Genomic DNA, 16,863 nt, shown 5'->3' on the forward strand with positions numbered 1-16,863 from the left:
ATATTTCATTAAAAAAATTCTGATATGCAGTCTCCCAAGATGGCCACCAGAGACAAAAGAGCCCAAATGTAGCCCAAATATCAACCAGATGTAGCCCAACTATAGCCCAATGACAGAATGTCCCAGAGTGTTCTAAAGAACAACTAGAACGCTAACAGTCTTACTTATGACAAAAGTATGGCACACCTGAAGTCATCTTGATTGGAATAAAGTGGTAACACTTAATACATTTAATTTGAAAAGGAACAAAATGAGGGGTTTCATTTTGCCATAGAAATTTTATATATATATATATATATATATATATATATATATATATATTACATTACCTACTGGCGATAGCCAGTAGGTATATATAGTTAGGATTGTTTTCCATAGGGAAATCGCAACATTCTATTGGGAATAACTTTGGCGCCGGTTGAGGAATCTTCCTGAAAACGTCCTTAACTTTGCCTCGCGGCGCTCCGGTCCTTCCCTGAAAGTTTGGGGGGGATCAGTCAAGCGGGGGCCGAGATAAAAGGGGGGTCCCAAAACGTGTTTTCCCCATGTTAATTTCCATAGGGCAGTTGGACTCACTTTTAGCCCGAACGGCTGAATGGTTTTCCACCAAACTTGGCAAAATTGTAGGGACTGGTAGCCGGATGTGCCTTTGCTATGTCTCAAGATATATGCTCCAGTGGTTTTTACGAAAATTAACGTTGAAAAAATATATATTGGGCTACATTGGGCTATATATATGTTAGAGCCCAAATGTAGCCCAATGTAGCCCAAAGATGGCCACCAGAGACAAAAAAAACAAATGTAGCCCAAATATCAGCCAGATGTAGCCCAACTATAGCCCAATGACAGAATGTCCCAGAGTGTTCTAAAGAACAACTAGAGCGCTAACAGTCTTACTTATGACAAAAGTATGGCACACCTAAATTCACTGAAAAAAACATAGGTTTCAGGCCTTATATAGTTAGGAATTAGGCACAAGAAAGCAGAAAAACAAACATGTTGAACACAAAAAGGGGGCAGGGTAGAAACACCCTGACCCCTTAGGGCTGCTCATGTGGTCCCACTAGGATATTAATATATTTAAACGTTATCCGCTAATAGAATTAGCATTTAAAAAACCTTTGAAATTCACTGAAAAATCAGGCCTTATATAGTTAGGAATTAGCATTTAAAAAACCTTGTGAATTCACTGAAAAAACCATAGGTTTCAGGCCTTATATAGTTAGGAATTAGCATTTAAAAAACCTTTGCAATTCACTGAAAAAAACATAGGTTTCAGACCTTATATAGTTAGGAATTAGCATTTTAAAAACCTTGCGAATTCACTGAAAAAACCATAGGTTTCAGGCCTTATATAGTTAGGAATTAGCATTTAAAAAACCTTTGAAATTCACTGAAAAAACCATAGGTTTCAGGCCTTATATAGTTGGGAATTAGCATTTAAAAAAACCTTTGAAATTCACTGAAAAAACCATAGGTTTCAGGAGTTATATAGTTAGGAATTAGCTTTTAAAAAACCTTTGAAATTCACTCAAAAAACTATAAGTTTTAGTGGTGTTATAGTTAGCTGGACATTTTATTCATACAAAACCATTTGGGTATTTTTTTCTGAACAAAAACAAAAATAGGGAATGCCAAACTGCTCAACAGTGAATGGATATCTCAGTGCTATATGTCCAAGTAAGTACATATGTAAAATACAGTGCATATGAGAGTTGGCATATATAAATGACTATACATGAGAAATTGCTCCTATATAGTTAGTTGTACTAACTATATTTCGCGCACCCGCAATCCACTGCTGATGATGTCACATATTAGATCATTCATGACATGGTCAGTGACATCACTGATGACATCTCAAATGACATCACTGATGACATCACTGATGACATCATCCACGTGACAATCACATACACCTTTTCATACACTATTACAATTTTTCATCACTCTTTGTAAAATACAGAGTATCATATTTAAATCCATTGTCACAGCAATACAAATATCTAAAAATCCACTCAGTGATTCATAGATGTATACACACATCTAATCACTTACCTATGGATTCACTCATACATGCTGTCAATGAACAATAGAACACTATCAAAAATACTTATACATCTATATCGACATTAAACAACAGCACGCATCCTATTCACATATGAAGTCATCCTACTCACTTATGCAAACAATGGATCATACTTACATATTTACTTAGCAAAACACTTATACAAACACCACTTCTTCTATTCATTTAGATAGTAAGTCATACTTAGTGAATTATAAAATCATTATTACAAGTATACAGTTATCCATACAGTCACTCACACAATCGTTGTCTTATGTATACTTATTTATATACAACAACTGACACATACACTGCCTTTTATTTTTCTAGTTTGTTGGACATGTACCATTGAGAAATATATTTGCTCATCACCACACCCATAAAGAGATTCACTCACCCAAACAACTGTTAGAACATGTAGTTTTAACTTCATATATCTACTGAATCAACTATTCACACATCTTTGGACAGTCACACCCCCCCCCACCGAACCACACACACTTTCACACTCCCATACAAATACTCAGTTAACTAATCAATAACTAATATAGACTTTCACATAGCTAGTAACCAACTGTAGAATCAGTTTACACAACAACTGACAAAGTGATACAGATATTCACACAGTTTAGTCACTATCCACTATATTTAGTGAGACATTATAAATTGGTCAAGTAAACAGTCAATTACACTGCTACTAAATCCTCCATCCAAATATTTATTTATATATATCCACTTATTCTTCAATGCAAATTGCTATATATATATAATGCATATTTAAATAACGAAGCAAACCACATTCACTGGATGATGTCATCAGCGATGTCATCAGTGATGTCATTTGAGATGTCATCAGTGATGTCACTGACCATGTCATGAATGATCTAATATGTGACATCATCAGCAGTGGATTGCGGGTGCGCGAAATATAGTTAGTACAACTAACTATATAGGAGCAATTTCAATGGTTTTGTATGAATAAAATGTCCAGCTAACTATAACACCACTAAAACGAATAGTTTTTTGAGTGAATATATATATATATATATATATATATATATATATATATATATATATATATAATTGCATTTGTTTTGATTTTTAAGTATTTGCTCCCTTGGCCAAGAAGTTATTTCATAAAATTGTGCTACCCTGTGGCTTAAAGTGAACCTGTGTTAATTAACCTGCACCTAATGTTTTTAGGTCTCACCTACGGAGCACACAAACGCTGCTTTGGAGTGACCTCTTGGAATCACTCCGGATTTTTTCGGAAACCCGTGCATGCACTGCACTGTTTCCAATGAGCACTCGTGCATATACGGCGTTTACCTTGAGCGAGCAGCGGCGCCATCTGTTTGCAATTCTCGCGCCCGCGCTTTGGAAACCGATGACGCCTCTGCTTCTACCCGCACGGTAAACGCTGTACATGGACTGAGCCTTGAAGCCGCACCCCGTTCCCCACCATGGCGTTGCTGGCCCCGCTCCACTCAAACCCCCTTGAGTGGTGCCCTCAGCGTCCACAGGCATCTAGACCCCTCCACTCCCTTTGCTACTGCTGACACAGTGCCCTCCTTAAAAGACCCACTGCCCCGAACGCACCCCTCCCACTGCCCCCTGCCCGGGCTAGCCCCATCGGCCCGTCTGTTTTTGCCTGTCTGCATTTCGCCTCTGATGCTGCCAGTGGTGACCCCTGTTTTCACCCCTTCGTTGACTGCACTTAAATGCATTATTCTGTGCCCAAACACTGGCCCCAGTCGCCCCTCATCTCTACTGTGCCATCTGCATGACAAAAGACCCGTCCTGCCAGGCTTTAGTGTTCCATCGATATCATCGGTGGGACGGGCGCCGGCTGCAAAGGTGCGCACCCCTTGACAGCCCAATCCCAACTGTTTCTTGCTCGTTAAACCCGAGATCTGTGCATAACTGCCGGTCCCACGTCCAGTGAAGGCAGCTCAGCTGTTCATGCGCCTGCTGCATGGATCTCTACACGGCATGCAAACTGCAGACCCGGTGCACCAGCCAGGTGTGTTCATGCTGTTCCAAAAAAGGATAGGGAGTGCCCCCCCCCCTTGTCACAATAGGCTCCAATCCCAATGAGACAGTAATTATTTGGTTATTGCACATGCTGCTGAATAGTGAGTAACTACCAAATAATACTTCCAGGTAAAAAGTAACCTGTAAGTGAACAAGCATGCACCTCTCTGCACAACATACATGTCACATACTACAATCCCACAGATTGTGGATTGCTGTACCAGGGGAAAGACATTCCCATGCCAGCGACAGTTCAGTTGGTTAAAGCACATGCTGCAGAAGATGTCTCTCAACCCCCGTTAAAATCTCACAGGTTAACGAGCGTACTCCAGGGACTCGTGCAGTCTGCAGGTAACATCTGAGGCCTGCAGCAGTGCGGGTCTTCACACCTGCTGTAGGGAAGAGTGCTGCATTTACTATGTGGTGACAGGTCCTACACTCATATGGTTAACATTCCTACTGCATTTGCAGCTGAATAACCCACAGGGGCAGGCTGCAAAGCCAGTGCGAGTGCTCAGCGGGTGAATGCGCCTGCTGAACAACAAACTTGGTCTGCAGGGCAACATGCTTCAAATTCTAAAAAAGACTCCAATTGATTAAATACATCTTTATTGGTCAGGCTACAACAAGGCAGGTTAGTGGATTAATGTGCCAGTTGCAGTGGTCTATTAAACAGCAGTTCTTAAATCACACAACTCTGCACATTGAACACCCCAATGCAGATGTTTACAGCCCATTAAGCAAGACACTCATATTTACTTATCTATACACAGAGCGACTTTTATACTCTTTTCCCTTTTTATTAGCATTCTTGTAATCACTCTAAACTACTTCTTGTCGGTCTGACTTCTCCCACATATTGGATTGGCCTTTGCGTGTGGCTTTCAATAATGAAAGCACGCAAATGGCCAAAGGCGAGCGCATGTCCCACCTCTCTGTTTACTGGTCACTCCCACTGCGTTTTGCTGTTGGGAGCAAGTAGGGGCGCGTAGGGTGTCTGCTCCATTCCTCGTATCCCACAGGGTTTTTGCCTGCGAGAGCGAGCAGTGCCTCCTTGTTAATTAGACCAATCATGTGTATCTGATGTTTGGAAAATTGCTATTTTTTTTGTTTTTACCTTTCCCTCCTCCCCTCAATATGCATCCTGATTGGTGCTCCCTTCACACCTCGTCATAGCCTTGTGCCACAAAACGCTTGTATTGATCACAGGTTAGAACTGTGTGATCCTGGACAAATCGCCCATCACCCCTTTGTCCCCGTTCTCTGACAAAGGTGGGAGCGCTTAAAAGCAAGATGTATACCTTTGTTAAGCGGCACTATATGGAACTGGACCGTTACATTGGCAGCAGCCGCTCACGCTCCCCTCCAACACCCCAGCAGCCTTCATCCCAGGTTTAAGTCTTCAGCCCTCCTATGCCTGCACAGTCATGGATACTGTACATGCCTCTGCCTGTGCAGACCGAGGCTCACTTAGCCAGCGTCTCAGGGCAAAGAATGGATGTGCGCTGCCACCGACTCCCTCTCCCCTACTGCTCTCATACAACACACATAAATACATGACTCCGGATGGCCTGTCTTTGCATTTGCCTATGGTGCTCTTGCAAGAACATTTCATACTCCCACAATTTAAATCACCCCTTATAGTAGAGCCTTGCGGGTTTATCAGGAGGCCGGGAAAGGGTAACGTAATGCTACAATATAAGTCGGACAACTCAGTGGGTCGAGTTCCTGCAGGGCTAAGATTCAAATATAGACAGGGCCAACCTAGACTGCAACAATAGCAAGTTGTGCGGCTCCAGGGGCTCTATTAACGCACACTTTGTTGCTGTTACAACAACAGAAAGACTGCTGGGGTTCTCGCAGAGTGAACGCCGATGTGGCTTGTAAGAAAGTCATTGTTTTGTCCCCTGCTCAATGCACAACCCCATGTTTTAGGCCTGGATTACAATGTAGAGGTGCACAACCAGAGCCATCAATTCGAGGGACCTCAAACTCTAGGAGGTCTCAGAGGAAACTGCAAGACTCGAGGGGGCAGGTGTTCTCTGCCCAGCAACAACCTTTACAAAAGTGAGTCCGTGTGTATGTGTGTGGGCGCGTGGGCGATTCCACCAGATGTCTTGGTGCCCTACAATTCCCCCTTTTCAGGGGTCATCTGGCTGATTGTTAAAGACCAATTGTAGGTTCACAGCCCACCCTTTGTTTATCATTGGTTGGCATTATTGTCATTCTCATGTGTTTACTTTTTATTCAATGGCTTATCCTCTTCTTGTGTTTGTCCCGCCCCTGCAGCACAGCCTTTTTACAATTATTCTGATTGGCTGAAGTGCATCCTTAGAACTACTTCTTTCTTTAACACCCAGCACACCATGAGAGGGCATTTGATTTTTAGCTCTCTCCCCAGTGTGCTGCTTACCCCCCTCAAATACTTCCCCGCACTCTAATACTCCCCTCCTCTCGCTGCTTGTCTGTAAAAGCACCGCAAAACTGGGATGTTTTCGCAGTCCTCTGGCTGAAGAGCTGACTTTAAGGGCTGTTTTGGTTTTATCGCCTTCATTCCACATATTGCATAAACGTGCAAGCTTGGCACACAAGGCTTTTTTTTTTGTTTTTGTTACAAGTCTGTTTTATTTTGCAACAAAACCCCTGGGTGGGGCACAAGAACACAGCGTTAAGCCTACAACCTCTATCTGAGGCCGGCCGCGATCAATGCGCAACAGAATTTGCTCAGTCAGAGTATTTAACACAGCGCCTTGCCTACAACCCCGAAGGGCCGGCCGCGTGGCTTAGGAGAAGCTGTTAAAGTTGCTCAGTGGTGAAAGAACCCCAATGACGAATCCGGGGGGGGGGAAATGAGAGAGTAACAAGCCCAGCGCCTACTAACGACCCAACAGGGGTCCGTGAAAACAGAAAGGAGCTACAGAGGAAAGAGAGAAAGGGAAAGTGAAGGGGAAGTAAGCCAGAAACAGGATAGAGGAGTGATCGTGCTAGCAGGTGTGGTAGGCTGGTCCGTGGATGGAAAGCGGTACTAGGCAGTGAGGGCCAGCCTCCGGGGCTCAGTTGTTATAGGAGTCGCCTACGGAAGCAACCTAGTAGGATCTGTAGGGACAATAGCATCCTCAAAGAGATGTAGGGTCCTGAGTCTAGTGGGCATGTGTCGTGCATGCTCCAGTGAGCACAGGTAGCGCACCAGGGGCTTCCAAACTGCCTCAAAGCGGGTGTGGCGCATCTGGAGTCGCGCCGTAAGGAGCTCCATTGCCAAGACGTGCCACAGCCGCACAAACCAGGAGGCTATAGGAGGTGCTTCAGTCTTCTTCCAATACAAGGCTATGAGTTGCTTGGCCGCACCTAGCATCTGTAGCGTTACAATCCAGTCACTACGGGTTAGGGCCTTAAGGTTTGGTGGTCTGACACCCAGCAGGATCGTACCTATGGCTTTAGGCAGAGGGAACCCCAATACCCCCCTGATGTGGCTAAGGACCTCCTTCCAGAAGACAGTGAGGAGCGGGCACGCCCACCATATGTGCACAAAGTCTCCCGTCGCAGCCCGACACCTCCAGCACAATGGCGAGACATTGGGGAACATCTTGTGAAGTCGCAGGGGAGTGTAATACCATTGGGTTAAAAGTTTATATGCATTCTCTCTCTGCGGGATGCTCTGATATACCTTGGGGATGTCCCTCCACACCGCTTCCCACTGTGAAGGCGTGATATCCGTATCGACCGCTATCTGCCATTGACGCTGATACGGGTGGGTGGGAATGAGTGGCGGGTGTTGTAGGATGTGATAAATCTGGGAGATCAATCGTTTCAAACCCCCAAGGGTGCGCGCCAAGCGTTTGAAGGGGGTGAAGGCGCGTGTAGCAGCCCGGTATACACTATCTTCAGAAGCCCAGTGTCGCAGTTGGGCGTACTGCAGCTGCGCGGCAGGCTGCAAGAGAAACTCCTCACAAGATTGATTGAACGATTTAAAAGAGCCCCCGTCGAACAGGTCGGAAAGCACCCGACAGTCCCCCTGTACCCAGTTCTCAAATGCCCGAGTTTGATGGGCCGGCGGGAAGTAAGGGTTTGCCGCTATGGGGGGATGGGAACGTAGTAAGGCCCCTGGAGACAGCAGTGGCGTCCCAGATGTCCAGCACCGTTTTCGTGGGCACTGCCAGGTATGCACTTCTAGAGTGGGCCGCTCGGTGGAGCCATGGCAGGTCCCAAATAGTGAAGGCGTGATATCCGTATCGACCGCTATCTGCCATTGACGCTGATACGGGTGGGTGGGAATGAGTGGCGGGTGTTGTAGGATGTGATAAATCTGGGAGATCAATCGTTTCAAACCCCAAAGGGTGCGCGCCAAGCGTTTGAAGGGGGTGAAGGCGCGTGTAGCAGCCCGGTATACACTATCTTCAGAAGCCCAGTGTCGCAGTTGGGCGTACTGCAGCTGCGCGGCAGGCTGCAAGAGAAACTCCTCACAACATTGATTGAACGATTTAAAAGAGCCCCCGTCGAACAGGTCGCAAAGCACCCGACAGTCCCCCTGTACCCAGTTCTCAAATGCCCGAGTTTGATGGGCCGGCGGGAAGTAAGGGTTTGCCGCTATGGGGGAATGGGAACGTAGTAAGGCCCCTGGAGACAGCAGTGGCGTCCCAGATGTCCAGCACCGTTTTCGTGGGCACTGCCAGGTATGCACTTCTAGAGCGGGCCGCTCGGTGGAGCCATGGCAGGTCCCAAATAGTGCGTCCCGTCACCGCCCTGTCCATGTGTAGCCACCCTTTTTCACTCTCCCTGACCCCCCACTCTATCACAAATCGGAGGTGCGTGGCCCAATAGTAGTGGTCCAAGTTAGGACAGGCTAGTCCCCCATCCTCTCCTCCTCCCCCCCCTCTCTCCTCCTCCCCCCCTCTCTCCTCCTTCCCCCCTCTCTCCTCCTTCCCCCCCTCTCTCCTCCTTCCCCCCCTCTCTCCTCCTTCCCCCCCTCTCTCCTCCTTCCCCCCCTCTCTCCTCCTCCCCCCCTCTCTCCTCCTCCCCCCCTCTCCTCCTCCCCCCCCCCCTCTCTCCTTCTCTCTCCCCTCCCCCCACCTCCCCCGTCGCGCGGGGCCATGAGGATTTTCTGGAAAAAACGGGGCCGCTTGCCACCCCAGATGAAGGATGTGAGCTCACGTTGCAAACTCCGTATGCAGTGCAGCGGTATTGGAGTGGGGAGGCATTGAAATACGTACAGGATTTTGGGAAGGATCGACATTTTGACTGCGTGGAGGCGGCCTAACCAGGACAGCATGAGGGGTTTCCACCGCCGCAGGTCATCTAAGACCTCCTTTCGGCAGGTCCGCCAATTAACAGAACTCCAGTCATCAAGGGAGGGGGCCAAGGTGACACCCAAGTATTTGATATGGCGCTCAGCCCACTGGTAGGGCACAATCTCTCTCAGGGTGGGGAGATCTTCCGCCGGAATGGTAAGATTCAGGGCCCAGGACTTGTCGTGGTTGATCTTGAGGCCGGAAGCACTTTCGAAGAGACTAAGCGCCCTATGGACAGCCGACCGGGAGTCTCGCGGGCGCGTAAGAGTAAGGATCAGGTCGTCCGCAAACATCGCCACCTTGTTGTCCCGTCCCCCGTGTGCTATCCCGTGGATGTCCGAGTCGCGCCGTATAAGCTCCGCGAGGGGTTCCACTGCAAGAGCGAATAGGAGGCACCCCTGTCTGGTGCCCCTGTGAATCGCTAGGGGTATCGTTAAGTCTCCATTAACTCGAATTCGAGCGTGGGGCCCTATGTATGGAGCCATAATCCTAGCAATCATCTTCGGACCCAGCCCGAGTTTACGAAGTACCGCCCTGAGGAAGGCCCAGTCCACCCGATCAAACGCCTTCTCTGCGTCCAGCGAGAGAAGGCAGGCCGGGATTTTCCAATGCCGCACTTTCCCTACAAGGTGCGCAAGTTTGTGCACGTTGTCTGCCCCCTTGCGATCGTTGAAAAATCCAACCTGATCGGGGTCCACAAGCCACTGCATGTTTGGGTCTAAGCGTTGGGCGAGGATCTTAGTGTATATTTTGAGATCCGTATTAAGCAAGGCGATAGGGCGGTAGGACGCACACAGTGTGGGGTCTTTCCCGGGTTTCGGTATTAACGCTATCTCCGCCATGCCCATGTCAGGGGACGGACCCGCCTCTTCCGAGAAAGAGTTAAACAGTCTGAGGAGGTGAGGCCGTAGCTGGGCCTGAAATGTGCGATAGAAAGATAACGGCAAGCCATCTGGGCCTGGCGTTTTCCCCAAAGATAAGTTCTTAATCGCCGTCGTGACCTCATCTTCCGTAATGAGGTTTTCCAGCGCCGTCGCGTCCCCAGCCGGTATCCTCGGCCCCTCATAATCATCTAGGACGGCTGCTATCGCATCCACCGATACAGGCTCACTCCTGTACAGGGATGTATAATAGTCCATAAATGCGGCCTGTTTGGATGTCTCCGAAACTACTTTCGATCCGTCCTGCAGTTGGACACTAGTTATGTGGGCCTTGGCAGCACGTGCTCTCAGCCTTCCCGCCAGCAGTCGGCCTACCTTGTCGCCACCCTCAAAGTACCTTTGCTTCAAGGCCAACAGGGTACCTTCCGCCTTGTTGGTGCGCAGCAGTCTGAGTTGCCCTCTGAGAGTGGCCAATCTCCTCCTAGTGTCTCGAGACGAGCGTTCCCGGTCCTGCATCTCGGCTTTCTTAATATCCGCTGCCAACTCAGCCTCCAGCTTGCAGGCAGCACGCCTGCGTGCAATCGCCAGTGAGGTGATGTGTCCCCGAATCGTGGCCTTGAAGGCATCCCAAACCACCGGGAAAGGCATGTCCGGGGTGTCGTTAGAAGCGAAGTAGGCGTGTCTGGCCTCCCGGATGCTATCCACATTGTCAGCGTCCCGGAGAACTCCCGGTGGGAAAGACCAACGGGCGACACGCTTGGGACGCACCGCCGGGTCCTGAAGACTCATTTCAACATGAGCGTGATCTGACAGAGAAATGTCCGAGATGGAAGTGCCCAGCGTGTCTCGGAGCAGCTCCAGCGACGCAAAGAGGAAATCGATACGGGAGTAAGACCTATGGGTATGGGAATAGAATGAGTAATCTCTAAGGTCCGGGTTGTGATAGCGCCACACATCTAGCAGCCCTAAGTCTGCAATCTGCTTGTGCAGGGCAGCGGACATCACCCCGGAAGCGTTGGAGGTAGCACCACATCGATCCAAGTCCGATTCCCACACTAGGTTGAAGTCTCCACCCAGTATCAAATGCAGCTCTCCACAGGGTACCTGCTCCCTCAATAATGTCTGGAGATAGCGGTCTTGTAACTGGTTAGGAGCATACACATTGCATATGGTGAGCCTGCGCCCTCCCGCACATACCGTAACCTTGAGGAAGCGCCCATCCCCACTCTTATAGGGCCGGGAGTCCCCCCGTCTGAAGCCAGCTCTGCATAGTATGGGCACCCCTGCAGTTTTAGTGTCCGCTGCCGCCGAAAACTGAAGAGGGTACTTTGGGTGGGCCATGCGGTGTGTGTGTCCCTGCAGTAGATGGGTTTCCTGAAGATAAATAATGTCAGGTTGCTGTTGGAGGAGGTAGCGCCAAACCTGCTTGCGCTTATTAGGGGAATTCAGGCCCTTAACGTTAAGTGATAAAACCTTCAGGGTACTAACGTCGAGCAAGATCCGCCCATGTGCCCCGCTCCCACCAGCGCAAGAAAAGGAGACCATAGGGAGTCGCCAGAGGGTCTGCTCCCCCCACCCGGACAGCAGCCGCCACCCCATCCCACCACCCGCCAGACCAGAGCAAAAGGGAAAAAGAGGAAGGCCAGAGAAGGGAAAGCAAAGAAGATCAGAGGAAAAGAAAGAGAGAGGAGACAGCAGGAGGCCAAACACGCCTCAGATATACCAAGAACAACAAAGGCCAACAGGGCCACAGCGGACTACCCCAGACACCGGGCATCCTCTACCCAAGGGTTTGGACGCACTCAGGAATGTCACTCCCTATGGGGCAGTAGAGGGGGCACTCACAGGCAGGAGAGGAGATCTCAGCCCCGCTGCTCGAACCAGGGTCAGGGGCATCGCGTGACTAAGTGGAGCAGTTGGGCATATCAATGGCCATCGCCTAGCCCCTGATGGCGAACCAGGCATTGCAATGCGAATAGGGCCCCACTGGGACCAGGCCCGTCCCGCAAGCAGCTCCGGGGGAATCCGCCTGGTGAGGTCAGGAGCAGTGAAGTCTCCAGGCGTAGGCCAGGACAAGGCGCCGTGGGGGAGTACGTCGCCTGTGTCTCAAGGGAACTGGCGCTCCGACTAGCGACAGCAGCAAAGTGTAGGAGTCCAGGCATCTCATAGGGCGACTGTGCAGGCAGCAAGCCAAGACAGGATTGCAAGGTGACAGTCAGAGGAGCGCCCCAGAGCGCCGGAGGGAGTCACTGAGGAGTATGCTCCCAACACGGCCCAGATCATGGGGAAGGCGGATGAGCGCTCTGGCCATCGCGGTCCCCTTCAAGTGAGCGGATATGTGCTATGATGTCCTACTTGGCCTGCGACGCAGTCTTCTCATCTACTGGAGGGGATCGACTATGCCGCCGAACCTGGGTCCAGTCCGGGCAGGCAGGGACTCTCTCCTGTTGACGTGGTCTTCAGGGGCTGTGGGCCGGCGAGTCCCGCATCTTGAGAAGTTGCGCTGCCTCCCGGTAGGACCGGAGGACCCTACGCTTGTCCTCCCAGCGAAAGATGAGGGCAAAGGGGTGGCCCCACTGGTAGGCAATGTTGAGAGCCCTCAACCTCTCCGTTACCGGACGAAAAGCTCTTCGCCGTCTCAGGGTGTTAGGAGCCAGGTCTTGAAAAATCTGTATTTTGTGGCCTCCGTAGGTGAGGTTAGGCTTGTCCCGGGCCGCTTTCAAGATGGCTTCCTTCTCTGTAAAGTAGTGCACCCGTGTCAGGATGTCTGGGAGGAGGCCCGCTCTACCCACCGGTCCATACACCCGATGGGCACGATCCAGTGTCGGAGGGGAGGCATCCTCGTCCCCCCACACCTCGTGCAGGAGTTGCGCTACATAGGTCAGAATGTCCGTCCCTTCCTCGTCGAGCGGTACACCACGGATTCGGAGGTTGTTCCGGCGGCTCCTGTCCTCAAGATCCTCCTGCTTAATCTGCAGTTCAACGTTTTGCTCTTCCAGGGCCGCCACCCTCTGCCACAGCTGTTCCTGGTCCTCCGTACGCGCGTCAACTAGCTTCTCCAAGCCATCCACTCTATCGCCCAGTTCAGTGACCTCCTTGCGCATCTCCTTAACGCATGTTTGGACTTCCGTGCGCAAGGAGCCTATCTCCGTCTTGAGATCAGACATGAAGGAGGCCATAAAGGCTTGAGTCACCGGCGGCGAGTCCGCCGCCATGGACGAGGGGTCTTCAGTTGGCGCCGCTGCTCCAGACTTGCCCCACATAGCCATCACCGACGTGCCTTTGGTCGTCGCCGCCGGTTCCTGCTTGCCCCTTTGGATCTTGTCATCGTCAGGCCGGTAGCTAAGAGCTTAAGCGTTCGTGTCCCCAGGCGGCAGCAGTCCAGCGACCGGAGCTCCCGTCCACCACAGGCCCAGGTGGGAAGCCCGCCAGAAGCGCCCCCGGACAGTGCGGGCAGAAGACAGGGTTCAGCAGCACAGAGTGGAGGTCAAGGCGCCGCACCCAGGGCAGAGAGGCAGGAAATCAGGGGACCAGATGCCAGAGCACACACAGTTCAAGAAGACAAAGCCCCAAGTGATGCAGCGTCCCCAGCACCACAATAGGGAGAAGCAGCTCGCTCTAGTAGGCCGAGGAAGGGACCTCCCCACCCTCAAGGGCTCAAATCCAATGGCGCCAACAGTCTCTCCGGCCGTTAATTGCACGCCACTAGCCGGGGAAGGCAGGCCACAGGTAGGTGTGGCCCAACTGAATGGCCCGGCGCGCCGCCACTGCAGTCAGGGTAGAGCACACCAGCCGGAGGGCCAGCACAAGGTCCAGGGGCCCTGTGCCAAGTCGTACCCCCCACGAGGAGGGTTCGCAGGGTCTCACCGTCACCCACCCCACAGGCCGCTGATCTAGGCCCCCAGCCGAGACAGTCCGCCGCAGTCCCCCGCCTCCTGGGCCTACGGGTGGGTGGTCAGCAGACGGCAAGGGCTCAAGGGTACTCCACGTCCCCCGCCGTAAGGCTGCAGGGCTGCAGCTCTCCCTCGCCGGGCGCAGCTTCCGAACTAGGCCCCAGTGTGTAGGGGGGAGGGGTGCTGTGTGACAGGCCGAGGCCCTCCAAGGGCACCAGGAGTGAGGGGGCGCCCCTCGCGTGCAGCCGCACCCCCCACAGCCCCCAGCAGATGCGCCTCACCTGCGCACTCTTCTTCAATGCCTCAGGTCTCCGCAGCCACGTGGCGACACCACCTTCAGCCGCGACCCTCACGGTGGCCAGGAAGCAAAGATGGCGACTGCAGTGGCGCCTCTGGCCTCTCCGCCGCCGTAGCGCCGCGACCCCCAGACAGTTCAGCTCCCAGGGCCTCAGTGCTCTCGAGCCACTCCGCTCATCACTGGGAGCGGCCGGCCCCGGTCTCAGCGCGCGGCGACAGCACGGCCCCCCCGGCAGACCAGCACCAGGACTCCCCACCTCTTCAGGCCTCTCCGCCGCTTCCAGGGGGTGCCCGCTTTCAAGGCCGGCGCCCGCTCCAGCCCTGGGGTCGCGAAGCTCTTCCCGTCCGGGAACGCCGTCCGCCGCACCAGGCTCCGGTTCTGTAGCGTGGGAGCGGAGCCCACGCCGCCGAGCTGCCCAGTGTCACTCCGGAGGGGGAAGGAAGGGTCCGCTGCCGGCTCCTTAGCTAAAATGGCGGGCTCGACCGCCCTCCAGGACCCTGCCGTCACACCACCGCTGCACCATCAGCTCCCGGGGGTCCGGACACCACTCTCACAGCGCCCCACACGACCAGGGATCTCCCTCAGACCCGGGAATGGTGAGTAGCCCTTAAAGTCCGCTTAAAATAGCTAATATAGGCTGCAGGGCACCGGAGCTCTTCAGGTTCACAGCCTACTCCATTGCCGCTGAAGCCACGCCGCACACAAGGCTTTTAAGGCACCAAGGGAAGGGACTCAAGCATTGGCATAGCCAATAAGTCGCTTTCGGGACTTTATACATATTTAGTTATGCAGCAAAATATCCTTGGTGCAACAACATCAACTGTTGCATGGCTAAACACTTATAAGGTCCCAAAGGAGAGACCTATTGGCTTTGCCAATGCTTGTTTACTGCTTGGCATGAGAAAGAATTTTTGAACATTTTGGCATCGTGACACTGCCATGGTTTCTTTAAACATGCAGCCTGTGGCATAGACCCTTTCATAAGTCAAAGTTATAGGATATGAGAATCATAACCAACAAGTGTTGTAGGTGGGAGTGGCTCACCAATTTCCAAGATGGTGAACATCTCTGTGCTTCAGTGAACTAGCTGGTTTCTATAAAGGATAAACACCACAGTTCAGATGTGGGTCTTTGTGTCTGTTTGCTGGTCCCAAGTAATTGCTCAGTTCTCCATTTAAAAAATGTTTTGTATATAGAGCTCTGTGATCTAGTCTAAGATCCAAAGGGAACTTTTTATCCCAGCTAGAATGAGAAGTGTGTGGTGGAATTTTCAGCTTCACAGCGTTGCCCTTTTTGGAGAGTATTTCCATCCATTGGACTCGTTCCCAGCTTCTTACGTTTAAGACTTCTTAAGCTATTTCTTTTCCAGCAATCCATGTGACACTATTTTACCTAACATGGGCTTGAATTACCACCATTTAGCCCAGCTAAAAAAGAGAATGATTTATGCACTGATTCCAACTTTCTGCTGTGACCTACTCACCAGGGACTCCTTTTCCTTAATCAATCCAAGCAAGCCAGAGTTTCATCACTTTTACTCCTGTACTCCCATGCCCCTGCAGAGGAAATTCAAGTGATATGTACCTTTAAGGAACTTACCTTCGCCCACTGGAAATATGTATGCATTCCTGAATTTCGGAAACGAAGAAAAGAGGATACCTTTCAAAATAGGAAGGTGCCTAAAACCTGGTTATTCCCATACAATTAATGGCGAGAACCCACTGACTGACTAGTAGTTTTCTATAACAGGCGCCAGGATACCTTTGATGTGATAGTCACGCTTTATAAATAATATTTAATAATAATACTTCTTTGCCAGTTCAGTCATGATGTGTTCCACCGGCTTTGAGTAGTATCTGCAATAACGAAGTTCCCAGTGGCAAGGCTCTTGGGGTATTCCTGGATTCTCTTATCTTCTTTCAATCTCAAATGCCCATGGTGTTTCATTCCATCTATTTTCTGTAAGCAAAGTAAAGCAGCGTATTCCCTTTTTAGAATTCTGTGTAATCGCTATTACTTTCGCATATTTATTTATTTATTTATTTATTTGATGGGGTCACAATTCTTCTAGCTTTGGCGGAATGATGTCTCCTCCGAGGTGTATTTCTTGAGCCCTGTGCGAGACGCTGCAGGTCCCCGAGGGGTATCATAGACTGTTGGGGACCCCTGGCCTCAGAACGAGCCGCATTGGAGGGTGCAGTAGGTGGTCAGGAATATTACAAACAGCAGTGCTCATTTTCATATGTTCAGCTTTGTGGGGTTTGTGTGTATGTGCATGCTCCTATTTGTTTTGTTTGATAATAATTGTCTTGGGGTGTTCTTTTCCAAAGGGCAGATCTTGAGCAGGAGGTACCAGGGGCCGGGGGAGGAAAACAACTAAAGGCTGAAAGATTATAGGGTGAGT

The 16,863-nt window shown here is 50.6% G+C and overlaps 1 protein-coding gene across 1 annotated transcript in view; it reads left to right on the forward strand.

The window, feature by feature from the left end:
- The window catches only part of NR2C1 (nuclear receptor subfamily 2 group C member 1), a 424,839-nt gene that overhangs the window by 15,703 nt on the left and 392,273 nt on the right, over positions 1 to 16,863 (forward strand). The gene's annotated exons all lie outside the window — the stretch shown is intronic.

This window comes from Lissotriton helveticus, chromosome 1_1 (genome assembly GCF_964261635.1).
Source record: "Lissotriton helveticus chromosome 1_1, aLisHel1.1, whole genome shotgun sequence".
NCBI lineage: Eukaryota > Metazoa > Chordata > Amphibia > Caudata > Salamandridae > Lissotriton > Lissotriton helveticus.